Consider the following 22,037-nt stretch of genomic DNA (forward strand, 5'->3'; position numbering starts at 1 on the left):
ACCTTAACTACTGTGACTCGAGTTGATTCCAGCTGCTGCCACGAAGCTGCCCAGAACAGGAAGGAGCCAGCTCCCATAACCTGTGACTACTGCTGAAACAAGATGGAAATATGCAAAATTCCTCTCTCTACAATAGGAACATATGAAAGGCTCCAGCAATAAAAACTTTTTAAACAATTATAGCAACATGTCTACGTGTTCCTGAGGGTAGGGGATTGTTCAGAGGCTGTATTTCCCAAATATTTCACTCTTGTCACTCCCAACAAGTTGAATGACTTGGCAGGTGCCAGGAGGACAGCTTCAATGAAGCCCAAGAGGCAGATCCTGGAAATAAAGGGGAAAAAGAGGAAGCTGTACAACTCATTGAGTCACTGGGTGTTCACCCAACACCTTGTGATGCCTGCCCCTCCAAGGGTGGGAAAGGCAATAAAGGAAGACTAAACTTAAACTGGTTGGTGTTGCTGCTTCTGGATGCTGACGACTGGGACAACAGCAACTCATTCTAATAGCTGTACATACCTATAGCTTATCGTTATAACATTGGGTCTTACAGGAAGTGATTATTAAGGCCAGTGGTGGGAGACATGGGATCAAAGGGACTTTAAAAATACAAAGGTCATCCCCCGCCGTCCCCGCCGGCGGGAATAAAAAAAAAAAAAAAAAAAAAATACAAAGGTCAGGGGGCTTCCCTGGTGGTGCGGTGGTTAAGAATCCACCTTCCAGTGCTGGGGACATGGGCTCCATCCCTGGTCCGGGAAGATCTCACAGGCCGCGGAGCAACTAAGCCTGTGCGTCACAACTATTGAGCCCACGTGACACAACTACTGAAGCCTGTGTGCCTAGAGCCCAAGCTCTGCAACAAGAGAAGCCAAAGCAATGAGAAGCCCACGCACCACAACAAAGAGTAGGCCCCGCTCTCCACAACCAGAGAAAGTTCGCGTGCAGCAACAAAGACCCAACACAACCAAAAATAAATAAATAAATTTACCAAAAAAATAAAAAATAAAAAAATAAAAGGTCAGGATTACATCCCAGACTAATTAAATCATGACCTCTGGAGTTGAATCCTGGACATCAGAATTTTTTAAAGCTTCCAGATGATTCTAATGCCAGGCATGGTTGAAAAATACTGGCCTGGATGCAGGGCTGGAAAAGCAGTGTCAGGCAAGGCACTTCATTGTTCTTTCATTCATGCTGCTTCCCTGAGACCTGGCCCTGCCAGTCACTGGGTCAAGGGCGGGTAATAGAAGAAGGAGCTATGCTCTCCTAGTTCACAAACTCAGGATCTGCTCCCAGAACTCTGAGGCCTGGCCTCTGAGAACAAGGCTATGTTGTCAGGGGACTGGGGATGCCATCTAGGACAGGGATCCCAGGCTTTGGTACTCATAGATATGAAAAAATTAAAATGAGGAAACTGGTGGTGTTGGTTGAGCAATTAATTTTTCCCAAAAAAGCCATAGAGTACCATTTTAAAAGAACGATCATTGATCATTAAAATCAACCATAAAAAAGAATCTCATTTTTAAGTCCTCTGGATCACAGGATCTTTCGGAGGATAAAGCCTATCGTCATCATCTGCACCCCCAGGGCCAAGACGGACATGCATTTGCAATGGAATAACGGTGACAGCAGTGGTGGTGACAATGTTTACTAAATGCTCACTAAGCACGTGCCAGGCCCTCCCCTTGTGACCTCCCTGAATTCTTAGAGCAACACCAGGAGGTACTGGTATCAGTAGGGGCTCAGGACAAGAAACTGGAACAACTCTGGGTCTTTCAAGCAGGAAGGGATTTCATAAAGGAAATTAGGCACTGAAAAGTCATTGGAAGGGCTGGATGAGCACGTTCTCACCTAGGTGCCCAAGACTGATTTCCAGAACAATAAGAACTGGCCAACTCTGGGAGATGGTCACCTGAGGCTGACCTTAGAACAACTGAGTCCCCAGCACAGCCCCACCACTGTGAGACAGCCCTCAGAAACCAGAGTGAGGGATCCTTGACCCCCACTGCTGTCTCCATAACTACCACTCACCCCAGGAGTCAGGAACCAACACTGCAGCATTGTTGCAAAGTCTTTCATTCCTGCACCCTTGTTTATCAGTAGAAGGGCCAGAAATAAGGTCTGTGCCTCCTCCTCACATGGCCTACCAAATCCCTGGCAAGGGTCTCTGATTAGCAGACCTTCCATTGCATCCCGAACCCTGGATGCAAGGGCATCTGGAAAATGTACATTTTAGCTTTCCCGCTCCATAGAACAAGCAGGTGGCCCAGAAGGTGGGTGGACTGAGAATAAGCAAGCCAACCCACAGCATCACTAGCCAACCCACAGTAACCACTAGTACTATTTCTACATCTTACAAATATGGAAACCGATGCAGGGAGAGGTTAAGTAATTTGCCCAACATAACACAGCAAATTAGGGTGAAGTGAGAATTTGAAACCAGGGGGGTCTGATTTCAAAGTCCTCACTCTGAAAATGATCCTTACCAAGAAAGGACAGTTTGCAAAATTAAACAACATATTATAGAAGAGATATACTTTTTTACTGCAGAAAATTATAACAAAACTTTATTTTTTTATATTAAACTATTAAAAAAAACATCAATATAAGGCTTTAAATTCAGTAGGACTGCCAGAAGTAGAGTTCAAAGTAGGAATTTTTTAATAGCCATTCTATAAAATCCAATTTCACATATTGATGGAAGAAGAATAAAGCAAAAGTATCTCATTTAACCCAGAATATTCTGGGAGCACTGCAGGAAGCAGAGAAACTGCAGATCCTGAGGCACCAGAAGCGTGTCCTGCCTTCTTCTTGCTGGGCCACCAAGAGAGGCAGATCAGCTCCTGGAGAGGGTTCCAGGACCCTCCCCCTCCAAGACTGTTTATTGGAGTCAGGAGTGAATACCCAGTAACGATGCCAAAGACCAGAAACAAGCTGATCAAGGACGAGCAATGGTTCCCAAGCCCTCACCTGTGGGCAATCAGGAGGGAAGGTGAGCAGTGGCCATCACAACGACCCCTGACTACCTTATCTCAGGATCCTTGTGCAGGCACCCTCCTTTCTTCAACCTTATAAATCTGCCCTCTACATTGGAGGCCTAGATACGGGATCAGAACCCCCAGTCTGATTTTCATATGTCCGATTTTCCTTCTTCTCTGTCTCCAACACAAACAAGAAGAGAACATTTTAGGGGAAGAAAGAGAAGTTATAAATTCAGACAAGGGTTGAGATTAATTGAATTTTCCCTTTTTGTTTTAGCTCTCTTTGGTTTCCATGACCATGGGAAAGCATGAACGGCCTATATCCCCTAGCCAAGCATCTTAATCTTTCCTAATTCAGAGCCATGGAATGCATGGAGGAATAAGGGACAGTTAGACAGATAAATGGCTTAATGGTTGAATGAACTGGTAGGTAGATAATGCTGTAAGGAGAGATGGACAGAGACAGAAATAGAGAGAATAAACTTTTACCAATCAGCCAGCAAGGCCAGAATTGAAACAAACTGTCTCTCTGGAAACATCAGGAAGAAGAATGCAGCTTCTGGGAAGCTGCTGGGGTGTACATCGAACAATGTTCAAGTTGCCAAAAAGAAACAGCAGCAGCAAAATGTAACAGCCACCAAACTACAAAAGAACAAATGGAATAATTATGAACTTTGGTAATTAGAAATAGAAGAGGATGCTAAATGGAAAGAGAGACCTATGAAAAACCTTAATTCTATCAACAACCAGATTCAAAGTCAGGTTCAAATCAATCAGCAAAACTCCTGAAAGCAGCCACGGTCTCCTCTTCTCGTGGCTGCAAGAAATCTGCAAGCAGCAGATTTGCCCCTACAGCCAAGATGTTCTTGGCAATCTGGAAAATCAGAGCCCAGGGAAGAGCCTAGAATGCCCAGGAAACCAGAGCCAAGGTCACTGCTGTTTCTGCACAACAGGGCAGGAAGGAATGGAGGGTGGAGAAAGTAATCATCTGTTCTGAGTAGGAATGGCAGGGAAGCAGTATGGAAAGGGGGAGGGGAACACGCACAGGCCTTTGGGTTTGCTTCTCTCCTCTGCCAGCTGGCACCACTGCCCTTAAGCAAGTTGCCTCATTTCTCTGACCTTCTGCTTCCTCACCTATGAAAAGAGATGGTGTCCTTCTCCTGATGTTGTTTCAGGATTAAAGATTCTGTGTAAAAGGGCCTGTCCTGCGATCAGTGCAAGCGGTCGTCATGGGTGTCCAGCCCTGCGGGTCCCCAAGCCCTGCAGCCCTGCTCAGCCCTGCCCAGACTGAGGCTGCTGCCCCCATGTGCAGGCTCTGTGCCTCTCTCACTCCCAGAGTGAAGGCAGCTCCGTATGGAAACTGGAAACCAAGGCTTCCTTGCTGCTACTCCACCCTCACGGGGTTGCCCCAGCATTAGAGTTGGGCCTTGGCCCTGGTACCTGCCCCTCATGTCTTGTTCTCAAAAACTGCTTGATAATCTGTCCTGAATGTTCACCAAACACCCATTAAGTCAGGTCCCTCCTCCAACAGACATCCTCCCTGGCTTCAGCCTTGCTCTTGCTGCCTCTTTCCCAGAGGCCTGAAGCCTGGTTGGTGGCAGAGGCTCTGTTATTTAGAGAAAGAACTCCAGACCAACAGAATCCTAAGTACAGGCACATCTCGTTTTACTGCACTTCACTTTATTGTGCTTCACACATACTGCGTTTTTTACAAATTGAATGTTTGTGGCAACCCTGCATTGTCATATGATGATTAACATATTTAGCAATAAAGTACTATTTTTGTTGTTTTTGATTTGGTTTGGTTTGGTTTTGGGTACACCACACAGCTTGCAGGATCTTAGTTCCCAGACCACGGACTGAACCGGGGCCCCCAGCAGTGAAGGCACCGAGTCCTAACCACTGGACTGCCAGGGAATTCTCAGCAATAAAGTATTTTTAATGAAGATATCTACACTATTCTTTTAGACATAATGCTACTGCACACTTAAGAGATGACAGTATAATGTAAACATAACTTTTATGTAAACTGAGGAACAAAAAATTCATTTGACTCACTTTATTGTGATATTCCCTTTATTTCAGTAGTCTGGAGCCAAACCACAATATCTCTGAGGTCTGTTGTACCTCCTGCATCAGGGATCCTGCAGCTGAACTCTGCCCACTTCAACCCCCATCACTTTATTCCCAACCCACCCCAGCTTCAGGCTGCCTGCCAGAGCTTACCAGACACCTTCTGCCTTCCTGCCAAATCTCCTCCCTCTGCAGAATGTGGCTTAGTGGAAAAGACACAGACCTCCCTGCACATCTACTGTGTAACCTTGGGGAATTTCTTTCACCTCTCTGAACCTCATCTATAAAATGAGGATAACAGTTTCATCAGACCATGGAGGAAATTCAAGGGATAGTGTGCATCCTAAGCCTAAGCCTAGCACGATGTCCGGCACATAGGGAGCGTTCCCAAAAGATCAGCCCCCTCCCTTTTTGCCTCCTTCCACCCCAGATGGTCTGTTCCTAGTCATGCCTAGCTAAATGCAGAGATATGACAGCAGTCATTAAAACAAATTTGTCACTTGTTTCTATAGCCAGGTGGCACATGACAGCTATTAATTTTTCACATGAAAAATGGCTCTGCTAATTGGAAAACATCAAAAAGATTGAGGTTTACACAAATGTTCAGCTCTGTTTATTTTTTCTAATTTACTTTTCAGCAGTCAGTAAGAACTTAATGAGCTCTAATTTTTGCTTCCTCCCTATGTATAAATATTAGTGCCTGTGGTGTTCTGGACGTACGCACAATTGTCCTTTGGTATCCGCCGAGGATTGGCTCCAGGTCCCAAATCCCCCACCCCTTCCCTGCAGATACCAAAATCCTCAGATGCTCAAGTTCCTCATGTAAAATGACATGAGGAATATTTGCGTATTCTCTCGTACATTTAAATCATTTCTAGATTACTTATAATACCTAATTCAATGTGAATGTTATGTAAATAGTTGTAGATATTGATACAAGGTAAATGTTATGTGAATAGTTACCAGGGAGCTGGCAAATTCAAGTTTGGTTTTTGGAACTTTCTTGAATTCGTCTTTCAAATATTTTTGACCTGCCATTTGTTGAGCAGATTTGGAGAGCCGTCTGTACTGAGAGCATCCAGCCTGGGCTACACAGCCAGGAGGGAACAGCTACAACACTTAAATGAATTCCAGACGGGAGTTACTGCTCCTCTACAACTTAGCTGTTACACTCACTGTTCTGTCAACACCTCTGCTGGTCCTTTACACCAGCTGGATTCTATTTTTCCTTTCCTTGGCATAGATTTTTCTGTCTTGGAAGTCTTTTTATTGTTTCATTTGGTATGAAATAAAAACAGGTAACATTTATTGAGCGATTACCCTGCGCCAGGAGCTGTTCTGTGCACTATACGTGGGTTATCTCACCTCACACCCAACACAACATGCTGAGGAAGGCACCACTATTTACCCTGTTTCCAGATGAGGGAAATGAAACGTAAGCAGAGATTAGAAACTCAGACACCCACATGTCTCTGGGTCCAGAGCCCATTTTTTATCATTGAGTTCTCTTTTCCATAAGCAGAGCACCACTGGTGAGCTCCACATTTTGAGGAGAAAAAGACATGGAGGAAACATCACTAAGCCAAGAGTCAGGAGACCACAGCTCAAGTCCCACATCTGCCAAGAGCCCCCGCAACCTTGAGAGAGCCCTCTATCTTCTCTGCCACTAAGTTTAGAGGTCTGGAAAAGCGTGGCAGTGAGAGTGCTGACACTTATGTCTCTTCCCCTCCAGCTAACTAGCCACCAGAGGAATTAGTCTTGGATTTATTTGTCGCCAGCTTTGCACCCAAGAGCCCCAAAAGGAAGAGCCCTCTGACAAAGCTGGACAGGAAAATACAAATTAGACTGAGGCCCTCCCCAAATTTGGACCTTAGAACCCACAGGACCATGAAGATGTCCCAGACAGTCAGGAATGGGGTGAGAACAGAGCTCTTTGAATCCTGAGGCAAGTAGGTCAAAAAGAGTGGAGACACCAGAAACCCTGCCCACCAGTAAAACATGACTAAACCAGTCCTCTGGTTTAGAGGAGGACAAACAAGGAAGAGGGCAGAGGAAATTCCCTGGCAGTCCAGTGGTTACGATGCGGTGCTTTCACTGCCGGGACCCAGGTTTGATATCTGGTCAGGGAACTAGGATCCCACAAGCCATGCAGCATGGGAAAAACAAAAACAAAAACAAACAAACAAAGAAAACAGTAAGAGGGCAGAGAGAGGAATAAACTTACCCTGCAGCAACTCCCTGAGCAGAGAGCCATGATAGCAAAGTTCCCTCCTCTACAGGCCAAGGTAAGGACCTGGGGAGAGAAGGAGAAAGAGCCCCCTAAATTTCTTCACCTATAAAGGAAGGGGCTGGATCGCTGACTCAAGAGACAATGAGGATGAACTGAAGTTCATCCTCAGGCCACAGTTATGGAAGGTGAAGGATTCTTGAGGTGTGGGTTTATCTGGCTGCAGATTGGAGGTGCAGGGTGGGGAGAGGTTGACGTTTCTGTTTTGGAGAAATGGAGGATGATGCCCTTGGGGGTGAGGACCCTGTCTTATTCATTTTTGAACCCCCTGTACCCAGCATGGATGGAGCCTGGCTCAGGGTCAAACTCAATCAGTATCTGTTGAAGGAATAAGGGATGAATAGGACTGTGTTTTCAGCATCATCCTGAGACAGTGGCTCAAAGGGCTGCATTTAATTCATGAGCCTCATGGTGCTACAGGGATGTTAGCTTGTACTGTACTTATATATTTTGACTCCCAATCACATACTTAATTGCCAAGGTTGGCAGCAGTCTCTATAATAATGTTTGTGGGGAGATGGTAGGGAAATAATCACTCAGGAGATCAGTGTATTACAGTTCAATCACTTGCATAATCACAGACCTCAGGTCTTGAGAGGGTATTGAAAATTCGTCCTGGAACCCTGGGCTCCTGACTCCTGTTGCAGTGTTCTTTCCCTGAGCCATGGGGCAGGGACAGAGGCTGCCATGGAAGCAGAGCCACACCTACACCACACTGTGAGGACCCCCTGCTATACCCACAGTAAGATCACTTCTTATGAACTGGGTTTGTCAACCACTCCCAGTCTACAAATATCAAATAATATCATCCTCTTCTTGGATCTCAAATGCAAATATCAAGAACACACAGAAATGATATGTACAGGCCATCTCTTGATTGTTCTTATTTTTAAAATTTTTCCCAACTTCATTGAGGAATAAATAAATAATTGATAAATATAATTATATATATTTAAAATTTGATGATTTGATATACATATACATTGTGAAATGATTGCCAAGATAAAGATCATTAACACACCTCCATCTTACTTTGACAACTGAACCAAGAAGTTCACATAGCTAGTAAGTAGCTGAGCCTGTAAAATGTGGATATCCCCTGGGCAGAGGGTCAGGAGGAGCTTTTCCAAAGATGTGATGTTTAAGCAGAGCCCTGAAAGATGAGCAAGCAGGAGTTGGCTTGGGGAAAGGGATGGTGATTATTTCCTATAGGGAGAGGGCCAAGCACTTTTGTTTGAAGTCCCTAAATTAAGAAAGCCTATGCGTTTCCATTTGCCTTGCAAAACCCCATTAACATGAACGAAAGGAGGATTTCTCTAGAACCGTGATCTTGGATCATCATTATCTAAAGGAGCTCAGGACAAGGCAAAAACTCATTGCATTTCCTAAAAGCACATTCCCCCGGCAGTTGAGTGTGTATGTGCGTGTGCGGCACGCACGCAGGAGGGGACAAGGAGGTGGAGAGAAGAAGGGGAGGGGACAGGAGGAGAAAAGAAGGAGAGGAGATCTAATCCTTCCCATTTCCAATATTCCAAAATCTGTTCTGCAGGTCACTTATCATGGGAGATGCTCCATAAAAATAGAGTTCTGAGACCAAATAAATTTGGGGAATACCACACACTATATCCTGCCCTTGACAATCCACACAGCTTGTTAACAATTTAAAGACCTTGAGAAGGCCTGCCTTAAACAATATGGGTTCTCCAAACTCACTTGACTACTTTTTCACGCAATACTTATTTAACACTGCACAGAAGCTATATCAGGGAACGACAGCTATAAGTTAACTTCAATAGCCACGTGGAAAGTGCCAACTCTGACATCAGCCCCAAGGACCAAATTCTGTTTAATAGAACAATCTATTGCTACAAGTTTCCTAGGCAGTCCCAGGAGCATCGCAAATGCCCTGGTCAAGCCCCAGGCTTCAGGCGCCCACCCCAAGATGAGGGGCAAGTGGAATGAAGCACACGTTCACCATTTGATCCCAGGGAAGAAGGAGGAGGAGGCATGACTTGGGCTGGCTTAACAGGGATTTACTTCCTCAGCATCCTTTGGAATGGATATCCTGCATGATTGAGCCTGGCTTTGTTCAATTCTCAAAGCAATTTGCCAGAAGTGAGAAAGGAGCACTTAGTGAAGCAAGTTGGTCAGTCCTGGGTGATTACTTCTTATTCCAAAACAACTACAATAAAGGTTATGTTGCTGTAAAAAAATAGGACTCTTTCCAAACAGCAACACATGAATTTCCAACCAGAGCCATGAAGGCCACAGCCAAAAGCCGGCCAGGCATAGCAACTATGGGGAAGACATTCATGCCCTGTCAAACAGTACTGGTTTCAAGCTGAATTAAAACAGACAAAGGAGGGCTAGATAAGTGGGGAGTGATGGGGTGCCCTGGAGACAAATACCTACTTAGTAGTCCGAACCCATCCCTAAAGAATACCCTGAGGGGGAAAGAAAAGATTACCCTAAGGAAGCGGCAAAGACAACCACACAGTTGCCTTCTTCTTCTACCTGGACTCCCAGTCCTAAAAAAATAGGGCTTAGCAGGATTTCTCAGCCTCAGCACTACTGACAATTTAGGTGGCTAATGATTTGCTGTTGGGGCCATTCTGTACACTGAAGGGTGTTTAGCAGCATCCCTGACCTCTACCCACTAGAGGCCAGTGATAACCCCTCCTCTCCCCCAAGTTGTGGCAACCCAATCTCCAGACGTTGCCAAATGTCCCCAGAGGATAGAAAGTGGGGTAAAATCACTCCTGGTTGAGAACCCCTGGACTAAAGCAATATAGATGAGGGGCAGGGGTCCCACCAGGTTCCTGAATCCAGCCCAGCTCCAAGAGAACACCGCTCAAGACTGGCCTCTCCCAGAGAGCAAAGGGAGTGTGTTCAGAGGCGTTACTGTTACCCTTTTCTGGACACTGAGGGAGCAGGAGTGTCCTGATTGCCTGGACAGGCCAGTGGCTGGCATCACAGCACCTGCTCTGCAGAAGACAGCCAACGTGAGGGATAGAAGCCAACAGAGGTCAGAGAGGCTTCCTGACGAGCCGGGGAGCCATTGCAGGCAGCCTCTCCCCTTCCCCGGCCTGGCTTCCAGACTGTTTAAGATAGAAAGATGTCTCGTAAGACTCAAGGAGGCCCAGTAGGAAGAGTTTGAGAAATCTTCCTCAAGACTAAAGCTGCTCATTGTTCCTCCAGTAGCAACCAACAGATGACATTGCTATATAAGGACCCGAGTCTGTTCCCCACAATTTATGAATAAGCCTCGATTAATACCAATTGCCTATGGATGACAGAGCAGAAGGAATGCCTTGGCTTGGAGGTGGATACTGTGTTATACGCTCTGCTGCTGACATCTGCTCAAGGTTTCTTCACTTCAGTAGCCCCTGGTTTTCTCTCCGTCACAAAATGAGGAAAATAGCAATATCCACTTCACTGGGTTGTTGCAAGGTTCAGATGGAAAATGTGTGTGAACACACTTTGCAAATTTAGAGCACTGGGTTTTTTATTAACCCAAGAGGTATCATGAAAGTTGCAAAGCAAATCAATTTTAATTCATTCACAAGTAGATGCTGTGCAGACATTTGCAGAGATGACTGAGAAAGAATATTTACTTGAATAAAGTGATTAGCAGCAACTAAGATGGGTACTTCCCTGTTGGTCCAGTGGCTAAGACTCGGAGCTCCCAATGCAGGGGGCCCAGGTTTGATCCCTAGTCAGGGAACTAGATCCCACACACCGCAACTAAGAGTTCACATGCTTCAACTAAAGATCCTACACGCCACAACTAAAAAAAGATCCCGCATGCCGCAACTGAGACCCAGTGCAGCCAAATAAACAAATAACTATTTTTTAAAAAAGACAAAAAAGACAAGGGCAGCTAAGATGGAAAGAAAAGCATAAGACAGCGTTTTAGTTTTGAGGGTTTTTTTTGTGTGTGTCTTTTTGTTTTTTTGTTTTTTTAGCTCTTTTTCGGAGTATAATTGCTTTACACTTGTGCCAGTTTCTGCTGTACAACAAAGTGAATCAGTTGTATTTATACATATATCCCCATATCCCCTCCCTTCCACGACTCTTTCCCACCCTCTCTATCCCACCCCTTTAAGTCATCATCCATCATCTAGTTGATCTCTCTGTGCTGGGCAGCAGCTTCCCACTAGCTATCTGTTTTACATTTGATAGTATATACATGTCAATGCTACTCTCTCACTTCATCCCAGCTTCCCCTTCACTCCCCCACCCCACTCCCATGTCCTGAAGTCCATTTTCTACAACTGCATCTTTATTCTTGCCCTGTCACTGGATTCATCAACACCATTTTTTTAGATTCCATATATATGTGTTAGCATATGGTATTTGTTTTTCTCTTTCTGGCTTACTTCAAGCTGTATGACAGACTCTAGCTCCATCCACCTCAGTACAAATACCTCAATTTTATTCCATTTTATGGCTGAGTAATATTCCACTGTATATATGTGTCACATCTTCTTTATCCATTCATCTGTTGATGGGCATTTAGGTTGCTTCCTGGCTATCGTAAATAGTACTTCAGTGAACATTGTGGTACATGTATCTTTTTGGATTATGGTTTTCTCATGGTATATGCCCAGCAGTGGGATTGCTGGGTCATATGGTAGTTCTACTTTTAATTTTTTAAGGAACCTCCATATTGTTTTCCACAGTGGCTATACCAACTTACATTCCCACCAGTAGTGTGGGAGGGTTCCCTTTTCTCTGCACCCTCTCCAGCATTTGCTGTTTCTAGATTTTTTGATGATGGCCATTCTGACCAGTGTGAGGCGATATCTCATTGTGGCTTTGACTTGCATTTCTTTAATGATTAGTGACGTTGAGCATCTTTTCATGTGTTTGTTATCTATCTGCATATCTTCTTTGGAGAAATGTCTATTTAGGTCTTCTGCCCATTTGTGGATTGGGTTGTTTGTTGTTGGTTTGTTTGTTTGTTTGTTTGTTTGTTTGTTTTTTGATATTGAACTGCATGAGCTGGTTGTATATTTTGGAGATTAATCCTTTGTCCATTGCTTCGTTGGAAAATATTTTCTCCCATTCTGAGGGTTGCCTTCTTGTCTTGTTTATGGTTTCTTTTGCTGTGCAAAAGCTTTTAAGTTTCATTAGGTCCCATTTGTTTATTTTTGTTTTTATTTCCATTATTTTAGGAGATGGGTCAAAAAGGATCTTGCTTTGATTTATGTCATAGAATGTTCTGCCTATGGCCTTATGTTTAGGTCTTCAATCCATTTTGAGTTTATTTTTTGTGTATCGTGTTAGGAAGTGTTCTAATTTCATTCTTTTACATGTAGCTGTCCAGTTTTCCCAGCACCACTTATTGAAAAGGCTGTCTTTTCTCCATTGTGTATTCTTGCCTCCTTTGTAAGACAGTGTTTTTAAGATTTTAAGAGTGAACGCCTACAGTTCCCAAGATTGCAGAGCTCCCATGGCACCAAAATTACAACTATTTACAGAACAACCATCTATGAAAAAGACCTAAACCTACCAGAAAATAACTTCTACAACTAGAGATATAAGGAAGGAACCATAACAAGATGGGTAGGAGGGGTGGAGTCATAGTATATTCAAGACCCATACCCTGGGTGGACAACCCACAAACAGGAAAATAATTACAATTACACAGGCTCTCCCCAAGGAGTAAAGGGTCCAAGCCACACAGTGGGGCCCCAAGCCCAGGGGTCCTGTGCCAGAACCCCTGAGCTCCAAGAATATTTGGCTTTGAAGGCCAGCAGGTCTTACTTTTGGGAAAGCCAGAGGGCTGTGGGAAATAGAGACTCCACTCTTAAAGAGCACACACAAAATCTCACACACTCCAGGATTCAGAAAAGAAGCAGTAATTTGAAAGGATCCTGAGTCAGACCCGCCTTCTGATCTTGGAGGGTCTCCCAAAGAGGCAAGAGGAAACTGCAGCTCACCCTGGGGACAAAGACATGGGTAGCAGCCATTTTTGGGGACTGGTACTGGCAAGCACCATTTTGGAATGCTCCCTCTAGATTATTAGCCTCAGGACCCAGCCCTGTCCCTGCCCACCAGCTTAAAAGCATGGGATGTCTCAGGTCAAGCAACTACTGGGCAGAGACACAGATATACAGCCCCATTCACCATCAGATAGGCTGCCTTAAGATCCCCTGAGGCCACAGCCACCTCTGGACACAGCTCTGCCCACCACACAGCCCAGGACCTGGTCCCACACCAGTGCACAGGCACTAGAACTGGATCCTCTAGGACCCTGAAGTGGATCCAGCTCCACCCACCATTGGGCAGACACCAGCTCAGAACTCCCTGGGCCTCAGCCCCACCCACCAGTGAGCCTGCTCTAGCCTCAGGACCAGCCTCACCCACCAGCAGGCAGACACCAGCCCTGGGAACAGCTGGGCCCCAGGCCCACCCACTAGCAGCCAACACCAGCTCTAAGATATTTTGGGCCCCATAGCCAGCCACCTTGGGACCTAACCCCACATACTTGTGGACCAACACAAGCTTCAGGACCCACGAGCTCTACAGCCAAAGACCCCAGGACCTGGCTCTGCACATTAGTGAGCCAGCACTAGCCCCAAGACATGCTGAGCTTTGGCCTTACCCACCAGTAGACTGAAACCAGCCAAGGGAGTCTTGGGAAACTGGATCCAATCCACCAGGAGGTGAACACTATCTCCGAGATGCAATGGACCGCTAAGTCAGCTGCCCCAGGATCCAGCCCCACTCACCAGCAGGCCAGCACCAGGTATGGAACTCACCAGAACCTGCAGACAGCCATATCAGGAACCAGACCCACCCACCAGCAGGCCAACACAAGATCCAAGAACCCCAGCCCTGCGACCATCTACCCCAGAGCCTGGCCCTGCCCATCAGTGGATCAGAACTAGTCCCAGGACACCACAGGGTTCCACAGCCAGCTGCCACATCATCCAGCCCCACCAACCAGCAAGTAGCAACCTCTGTATAAGGCAGGCCCTGAAAACCAACTGAACTGGTGAGCCAGCCATGCTTAGCAGACCACCCACAGTAGTCAGCCTGCCACAACAGAAGGACCCACACTGCCCACACATAAGTCACCTTTACGGCATATAGCACTGATGACCAGAGAGGTGTGTGCTGCTGGGATGCATAGGATGTCTCCTACAAAAGATCACTTCTCCAAGGTCAGGAAATATAACCAACCTACCAGATACATAGAAATAGAAACAGTAGATTAAGTAAAATGAGATGACAGATGGGCATGAAAATCATGAAAGAAAAAAGCTCATCAGAAAAGGCAAATATACAGCAAAGGTAGTAAAAGCTAAAAGACAAAGTTTAAAGACAAAAGTAGTAAAATCATCTATACCCACAGTAAGCAATTAAGGGATACACAAAACAAATAGATGTAAAATATGATGCCAAAACAGTAATCATGAGGGGAAGGGAGTAAAAATGCAGGGTTGTTAAAATGCGTTTGAAATTAAGATATCAGCAACTGAAAATAATCATACATATATATAGATAGATTGCTATATATAAACCTCATGGGAAACACAAGGCAAAGATCTATAATTGAGGACTTCCTAGGTGGTGCAGTGGGTAAGAATCTGCCTGCCAATGCAGGGCACATGGGTTCAATCCCTGCCCCAGGAAGATACCACATGCCGTGGAGCAACTAAGCCCGTGCGCCACAACTATTGAGCCTGTGCTCTAGAGCCCGTGAGCCACAACTATTGAGCCCATGTGCCGCAACTACTGAAGCCCATGCACCTAGAGCCCATGCTATACAACAAGAGAAGCCACGGCAATGAGAAGCCTGCGCACCACAATGAAGAGTAGCCCCCACTCGCCACAACTAGAGAAAGCCCATGTGCAGCAACAAAGACCCAACACAGCCAATAAAATAAATAAATAAATATATTAATATATTAATTAATTAATTAATTTTTAAAAATCTATAATTGATTCACAAACACAAAAAAAAGTAAAAGGAATTCAAACATAACAGTAAAGATAGTCATTAAATCACAAGGAAAGAGAACAAAAGAAGAAAGGGACTAAAAGAACTACGAAAACAATTAACAAAATAGTGATAAGTACATACCTATCCATAATTACTTTAATTGAAAATGTACTACATTCTCCAATCAAGACAGAGTGGCTAAATGGATACAGAAATAATACCTACAAGAGACTCACTTCAAATATAAAGACACACACGGACTGCTAGTGAAGGGATGGAAACAGGTAGTCCATTTAAATGGAAATCAAAAGAGAGCCAGGATAACAATACTCATATAAGATAAAATAGACTTTAAAACAAAAACTATTTACAAGAAATGAAGGACACTACATAATGATCAAGGAATCATTCAAAAAGAAGATATAACAATTGTAAACATATATGACCCAACATAGAACTACCTAAATGCATAAAGCAAATAATAACAGACATAAAGGGAGAACATGAAAGTAAGATAATAATAGTAGGGGACATTAACACCCCACTTACATCAATGGACAGATCATCAGGCCTGAAAATCAATAAGGAAACACTGGCCTTAAACAGCATTTTAGATCAGATACACTTAATAGATACATGTAGAACATTTCATCCCAAAACAGCAGAACACACATTCTTTTCAACTGCCGTGGAACATTATCCAGGATAGATCACATGCTAGGCCACAAAATAGCCTTAATAAATTTAAGAAAATTGAGATGGTTGCACCGGAACCCAGGCCAGGGGCCATCACTGAGGTGGGGGCCACACAAGGGCTGGAGCGGAGAGGTGCCACCACAGCCACATGCACAAACTTGGGCTTATGCTTTCCAGACCAGTGTAGAGCCTGAGGTGCCTGGAGCCCCACCATGTCACAATCAAAATGGCAGAAGGAGTACAAATGCGGGGACCTTATGTTTGCCAAGATGAAGGGCTACCAACAGTGGCTGGCCCAGATTGACGAGATGCCTGAGACTACTGTGAAATCAACAGCCAACAAATACCAGGTCTTCTTTTTCAGGACTCATGAGATGGCATTCCTGGGCCCCAAAGACCTCTTCCCTTATGAGGAGTCCATGGAGAAGTTTGGCAAGCCCAACAAGAGGAAAGGGTTCAGTGAGGGGCTGTGGGAGATCAAGAACAACCCTACCATGAAGCTTCTGGCTACCAGTCCTCCTGATCTCAGGTGGCCTTGGCCTGCAGTGGCTTGAAGAGAGATTTCAGCTTCAGGTCAGTGATTGAGGTTGGGTCGTGGTGGTGAAAGTGCCAAATCCTCGTCTCTAGACCAGTGGTCACTGACAAGGCCCCGGCCCTATGGCTTTGCAGAAAAGAATTCCCACAAAGACAGAAAGTAGTGAAACAAGTAAAGTATTTGTTAGGGAAAAAAAGGAGCAGAATACATGTGGATAGACACACAGGCAGGCTCAGAGAGAGAGTCGCACCCTTGTGGCAGTTTAAATCACTTATATGGGGCATTTCTTCCATGTTTCCTTTGACCAATCACTTTGATTTGCCTGGTTCAAAGTCCATATTTGGTGTATCTCAGGATTTTCCCATGTGTGCCTGCACATCTCTTAGCCAAGAGGAATTCCACCGAAGAGGCCTATAGGGAGGTTTGGCCACTTGGCATCACTCCCCTTTTGACCTCCAAGGAGGCTTTCTCACATGTGTAGTCAGGGCAGGTCTGCTGACTTTGAGAGTAGGGAATATGTGGTCTCTTATTTCTATCTGGGCAGGGCCCAGCCTCCTCTCCCAATTGTCCTGTCATTCCTGTCTCAGAGTATTGGTCCACAGGGAATGAGTTCAGACCTTTTGCCCTGGGGACCCATCTGTCTCCTGCCTCACTCCCAGAAAGACAGCAGTGTGGAAGAGCCTGAGCACAAGCCCAAATCCACCCAGGGTGATGGCAATAAGAAGGGGAATGCCTAAGGTAGCAGTGATGAACAAGGGAAGCTGGTCATCAACAAGGTGACCAAAGAGAAGAATGGGAAGGGGGCACTGAAGAGGAGAGCAGGAGATCTGCTAGAGGACTCCCCCACATGTCCCAAGGAGGCAGAAGACCCCAAAGGGAAGGAGAAGGAAGGGGCCAACTTAGAGGGCAAGAGGCCCCTTTCAGTGGAGGCAGAGAATAACAGCTCCCCCTCTGAGCCCAGCTCTGGCTGGGGGCCTCCTCAGGAGGAATAAGAGGAGGAAGAAGAGGTAGAGACTGCCAAGGAAGATGCTGAGGTCCTGGGCATCAGAGATCATGAGAGCCTGTAGCCACCAATATTTCAAGAGAAGCCCCTACCCCTTTCCTGCTGCTGTCTGGATGCTACTGGTGAAACTGGCAATGGCCTGCAAACTTGGAACCCCTTCCCAACCCCAACCCACTCTCATCTCCCACTCACTCTCCCCATTCTGACCTCAGACCCGGAAGATTGACCCAGATGGGACAGGCCACCTGGCCCTCACCTCCATGTCACCATGCCCCTGTGACCTGAGTCTGGTCCATGTCTTCTGCTCTGTGGGATGAGAAGAGGCCATTGTGTCCCTCCCTGCCTGGAGCTGTTTCCCAGTGTATTTGATAAGACCTTAACCTACTATTTCCACCTCCTGACACCCCTCACCGCCTTCCCTGGGCAATCTAGACCTCTGGTTGGGATCAGGGCTATGAGTGAAAGGGATGGAGAATAAGTAGCACAGTGGGCTTCAAGGGCCTAGGAGGGGCAATATTCAAATTGGGATGGGGGAGTAGGCAAGAAGACGGCATCTCCTTGAGCTCCTGTCCCTTCCTCCCACACCTATTATCCCAGCTGCCTGGATCCAGGGAAAGTGGGACAGTTTGTGGGGGAGGGGCTCCCTTCCATAAATCCTTGATGATTGACAATGCCTATTCTCTTACACCAACTCCAGGTGTTATAAGAGTTGCAGTTTATCATCAAAAGATTTGGGGTCTTCCAATTTCTTTGGGTCAAGGACCTGAGATCTGAAGAGTTGACTTCACCCAGCTTGGGTGGGAATGTGGAGGAGTATCCATCCATCTTTAGATCTCAGGCCAGAGATGGGATGCCATGAGGAGACCCTTAACTGCCCTTTCTCCTCTCCCCACAGTGCTCAAGGCAAGCCTACAGTCACATACGTCACCCAGACATAAAGGAAAAGACACATTTTTTAGGAAATGTTTTTAATAAAATAAAAGTACAAAAAAAATTTTTAAAGGCCCCTCCTAACCCTTTGTGTGCCCCCCATTCTGCTGCTCTCTTTCCCACCATTGCCCCCATTTCTGAGGTGCACTCAGAGGTTTCCCTTCTATTTGAGGCTTGATGACTTTTCTTGTTGTAGTTGGGGCTTTGGTGTTCCTTCTGGTGTCATTTCCCATCCACATACCATCACCTGGTCCCCCTCAGTGTTGTCACCAGATCCTATTTGTAACCCACTGAGAGGCCAGAGAGAAATAAGTGCTGTCTCCCAGCTTCTTTCTAGCAGCCTATTTGCCTCTTCTGTCTCTTATCACTTTCACCCTTGTCTCTCTCCCTTGGGCCCTGATGAAAAATTGCTGACTGTAGCTTTGGAAGTTTAGCTCTGAGAGCTGTAGATGATTTCAGTTTTAGGAAAATAAAACCCATTGATTACTACAAAAAAAACTGAAGTCGTATCAAGAATCTTTTCTAACAACAACATTATGAAACTGAAAATCAATTACAAGAAAAAAACTATTAAAAAAAACACGTGACGTTAAACAACATGCTACTAAACAACCAATGTCTGCTTTAGCTCCTCTCAGAAGTACCTAGATAACAGTATTTGATGCACATGTCCTGAATTGTTTTACAGATGTAAAAATCCCCCACCAAACGGAAGACATTAACTACTTGATGACCATGAGCACACAACCCCCAAGCCTCCTGGAGCCTAAGGACTGATAATGTTAACCCCTGTGCCCCATCAGTCAGTCAGAGAATTGTGCATGAACTGATCACATACCCTGCAACCCTTCTCCTTCACCTGACTTTTAAGAATGCTTTGCCAAAACTCTTTGGGGGAGCTAGGGGATTTTGGAGGCCTGAGCCACTCATCCCCTTGCATGGCCCTACAATAAACTTTTCACTGCTCAAAAATAAATTAACCAATTAGTTAAAAAATACACAACCAATGGATCACTGAGGAAATTTTAAAAAACAAACAAAAAACACCTGGTGACAAATGAAAATGAAAATAATCCAAAATCTATGAGATGCAGCAAAAAAAGTTCCAAGAAGGAAGTTTATAGTGATATAAGCCTACTTTAGGAAACAAGAAAAATCTCAAATAAACAACCTAACCTTATACCTAAAGTAACTAGGAGAAGAAGAGGAGGAGGAGGAGAAGGAAGCAGAAGCAGAAGGGGAAGGAGAAGAGGAAGAAGAAGAAGAACAACAACAACAAATCTCAAAGTAGGAGGAAAGAAATAATAAAGATTAGAGCATAAGTAAATGAAATAGAGACTAAAAAAATAGATCAATGAAACTAAAAGCTGGTTCTTTGTAAAGATAAACAAAGTTGATAAACATTTAGCCAGACTCATCAAGAAAAAAGAGGGCCCAAATCAATAAAATCAAGAATGAAAAAGAAGTTACAACTGAACCTCCTGAAATACAAAGATCATAAGAGATTGCTATGAACAACTACAGGCCAAAAAAATGAACAACCCACAAGAAATGGACAAATTCTTAAACATGTACAATCTCCCAAGACTGAACCAGGAAGAAATAGAAAATATGAACAGACCAATTACCAGTAATGAAATTGAATCAGGAATAAAAGAATATCTCCCAACACACAAAGTCCAGGACAAGATGGCTTCACAGGTGAATTCTACCAAACACTTAGAGAAGAGTTAACACCTGCCCTTCTGAAACTTTTCCAAAAATTTCAGAGGAAGGAATGCTTCTGCACTCATTCTATGAAGCCAGAATCACCCTGATATCAAAATCAGACAAAGATATTACCAAAAAATTATAAGCCAATATCACTGATGAACATGGATGCAAAAATCCTCAACAAATACTAGCAAAAAGAATCCAACAATACCTTAAAAGGGTCATACACCATGATGAAGTAGGATTTATCCCAGGGATGCAAGGATTTTTCAGTATCTGTAAATCAATCAATGTGGTTCACCACATTAACAAATTGAAGAATAAGAACCTCATGATCAAAGATGGTTCAAGAAGGCAGAGTAGAAATACATGCATTCACTCCCTCTTGCAAGAGCACCAGAATTACAACTAACTGCTGAACAATCATCAACAGAAAGACACTGGAGCTCACCAAAAAAGACACTCCACATCCAGAGGCAAAGGAGAAGCCACAATGAGATGGTAGGAGGAGTGCAATTGCATTAAAACCAAATCCCAGTGCTCGCTTCTGCAGCACATATACTAAAATTGGAATGATACAGAGAAGATTAGCATGGCCCCTGTGCAAGGATGACACGCAAATTCGTGAAGCGTTCCATGTTTTTTATCCCTGGGATGCAAAGATTCTTCAATATACACAAATCAATCAACGTGATACATCATATCAACAAATTGAAGGATAAAAACCATATGATCATTTCAATAGATGCAGGAAAAGCTTTTGACAAAGTTCAACATCCATTTATGATAAAAGCTCTCCAGAAAATGGGCATAGAAGGAAATTACCTCCACATAATAAAAGCCATATATGAAAAACCAAAAGCCAACATCGTTCTCAATGGGGAAAAACTGGAAGAATTCCCTCTAAGAACAGGAACAAGACAAGGCTGTCCACTCTCACCACTATTATTCAACATAGTTTTGGAAGTTTTAGCCACAGCAATCAGAGAAGAAAAAGAAATCAAAGGAATCCAAATTGGAAAAGAAGAAGTAAAATTGTCACTCTTTGCAGATGACATGATATTATATATAGAAAACCCTAAAGACTCTACCAGAAAACTGCTAGCACTCATTGATGAGTTTAGTAAAGTAGCAGGATACAAAATTAATGCACAGAAATCTCTTGCATTCCTATACACTAACAACGGAAGAGCAGAAAGAGAAATTAAGGAAACTCTCCCATTCACCATTGCAACGAAAAGGATAAAATACCTAGGAATAAACCTGCCTAAGGAGGCAAAAGATCTGTATGCAGAAAACTTTAAGGCATTGATGAAAGAAATCAAAGACGACACAAACAGATGGAGAGACATACCATGTTCCTGGATTGGAAGAATCAACATCATGAAAATGTCTGTACTACCCAAAGCAATTTACAGATTCAATGCAATCCCTATCAAATTACCAATGGAAGTTTTCACAGAACTAGAGCAAGAAATCTTACGATTTGTATGGAAACGCAAAAGACCCCGAATAGCCAAAGCCATCTTGAGAAGGAAAAATGGAGTGGGTGGAATCAGGCTTCCTGACTTCAAACTATACTACAAGGCCATAGTGATCAAGACAGTATGGTACTGGCACAAAATTAGAAAGGAAGATCAATGGAATAGAATAAAGAACTCAGAAGTAAGCCCAAACACATATGGGCACCTTATCTTTGACAAAGGAGGCACGAGTATACAATGGAAAAAAGACAGCCTCTTCAATAAGTGGTGCTGGGAAAACTGGACAGCAACATGTAAAAGAATGAAATTAGAACACTTCCTAACACCATACACAAAAATAAACTCCAAATGGATTAAAGACTTACATGTAAGGCCAGACAC

The 22,037-nt window shown here is 44.3% G+C and overlaps 1 non-coding gene and 1 pseudogene across 1 annotated transcript; both read left to right on the forward strand.

The window, feature by feature from the left end:
• The first annotated feature begins 16,203 nt into the window (after positions 1-16,203).
• LOC130840854 (hepatoma-derived growth factor-like) lies at positions 16,204-17,593 on the forward strand (annotated as a pseudogene).
• A 3,116-nt stretch (positions 17,594-20,709) lies between these two features.
• On the forward strand, positions 20,710-20,816 carry LOC130841157 (U6 spliceosomal RNA). The gene has a single exon (XR_009050193.1). It is a non-coding gene; the product is annotated as a U6 spliceosomal RNA (small nuclear RNA).
• The last annotated feature ends 1,221 nt before the right edge of the window (positions 20,817-22,037 follow it).

Source organism: Hippopotamus amphibius, chromosome 17 (assembly GCF_030028045.1).
Source record: "Hippopotamus amphibius kiboko isolate mHipAmp2 chromosome 17, mHipAmp2.hap2, whole genome shotgun sequence".
Taxonomy (NCBI): Eukaryota; Metazoa; Chordata; class Mammalia; order Artiodactyla; family Hippopotamidae; genus Hippopotamus; species Hippopotamus amphibius.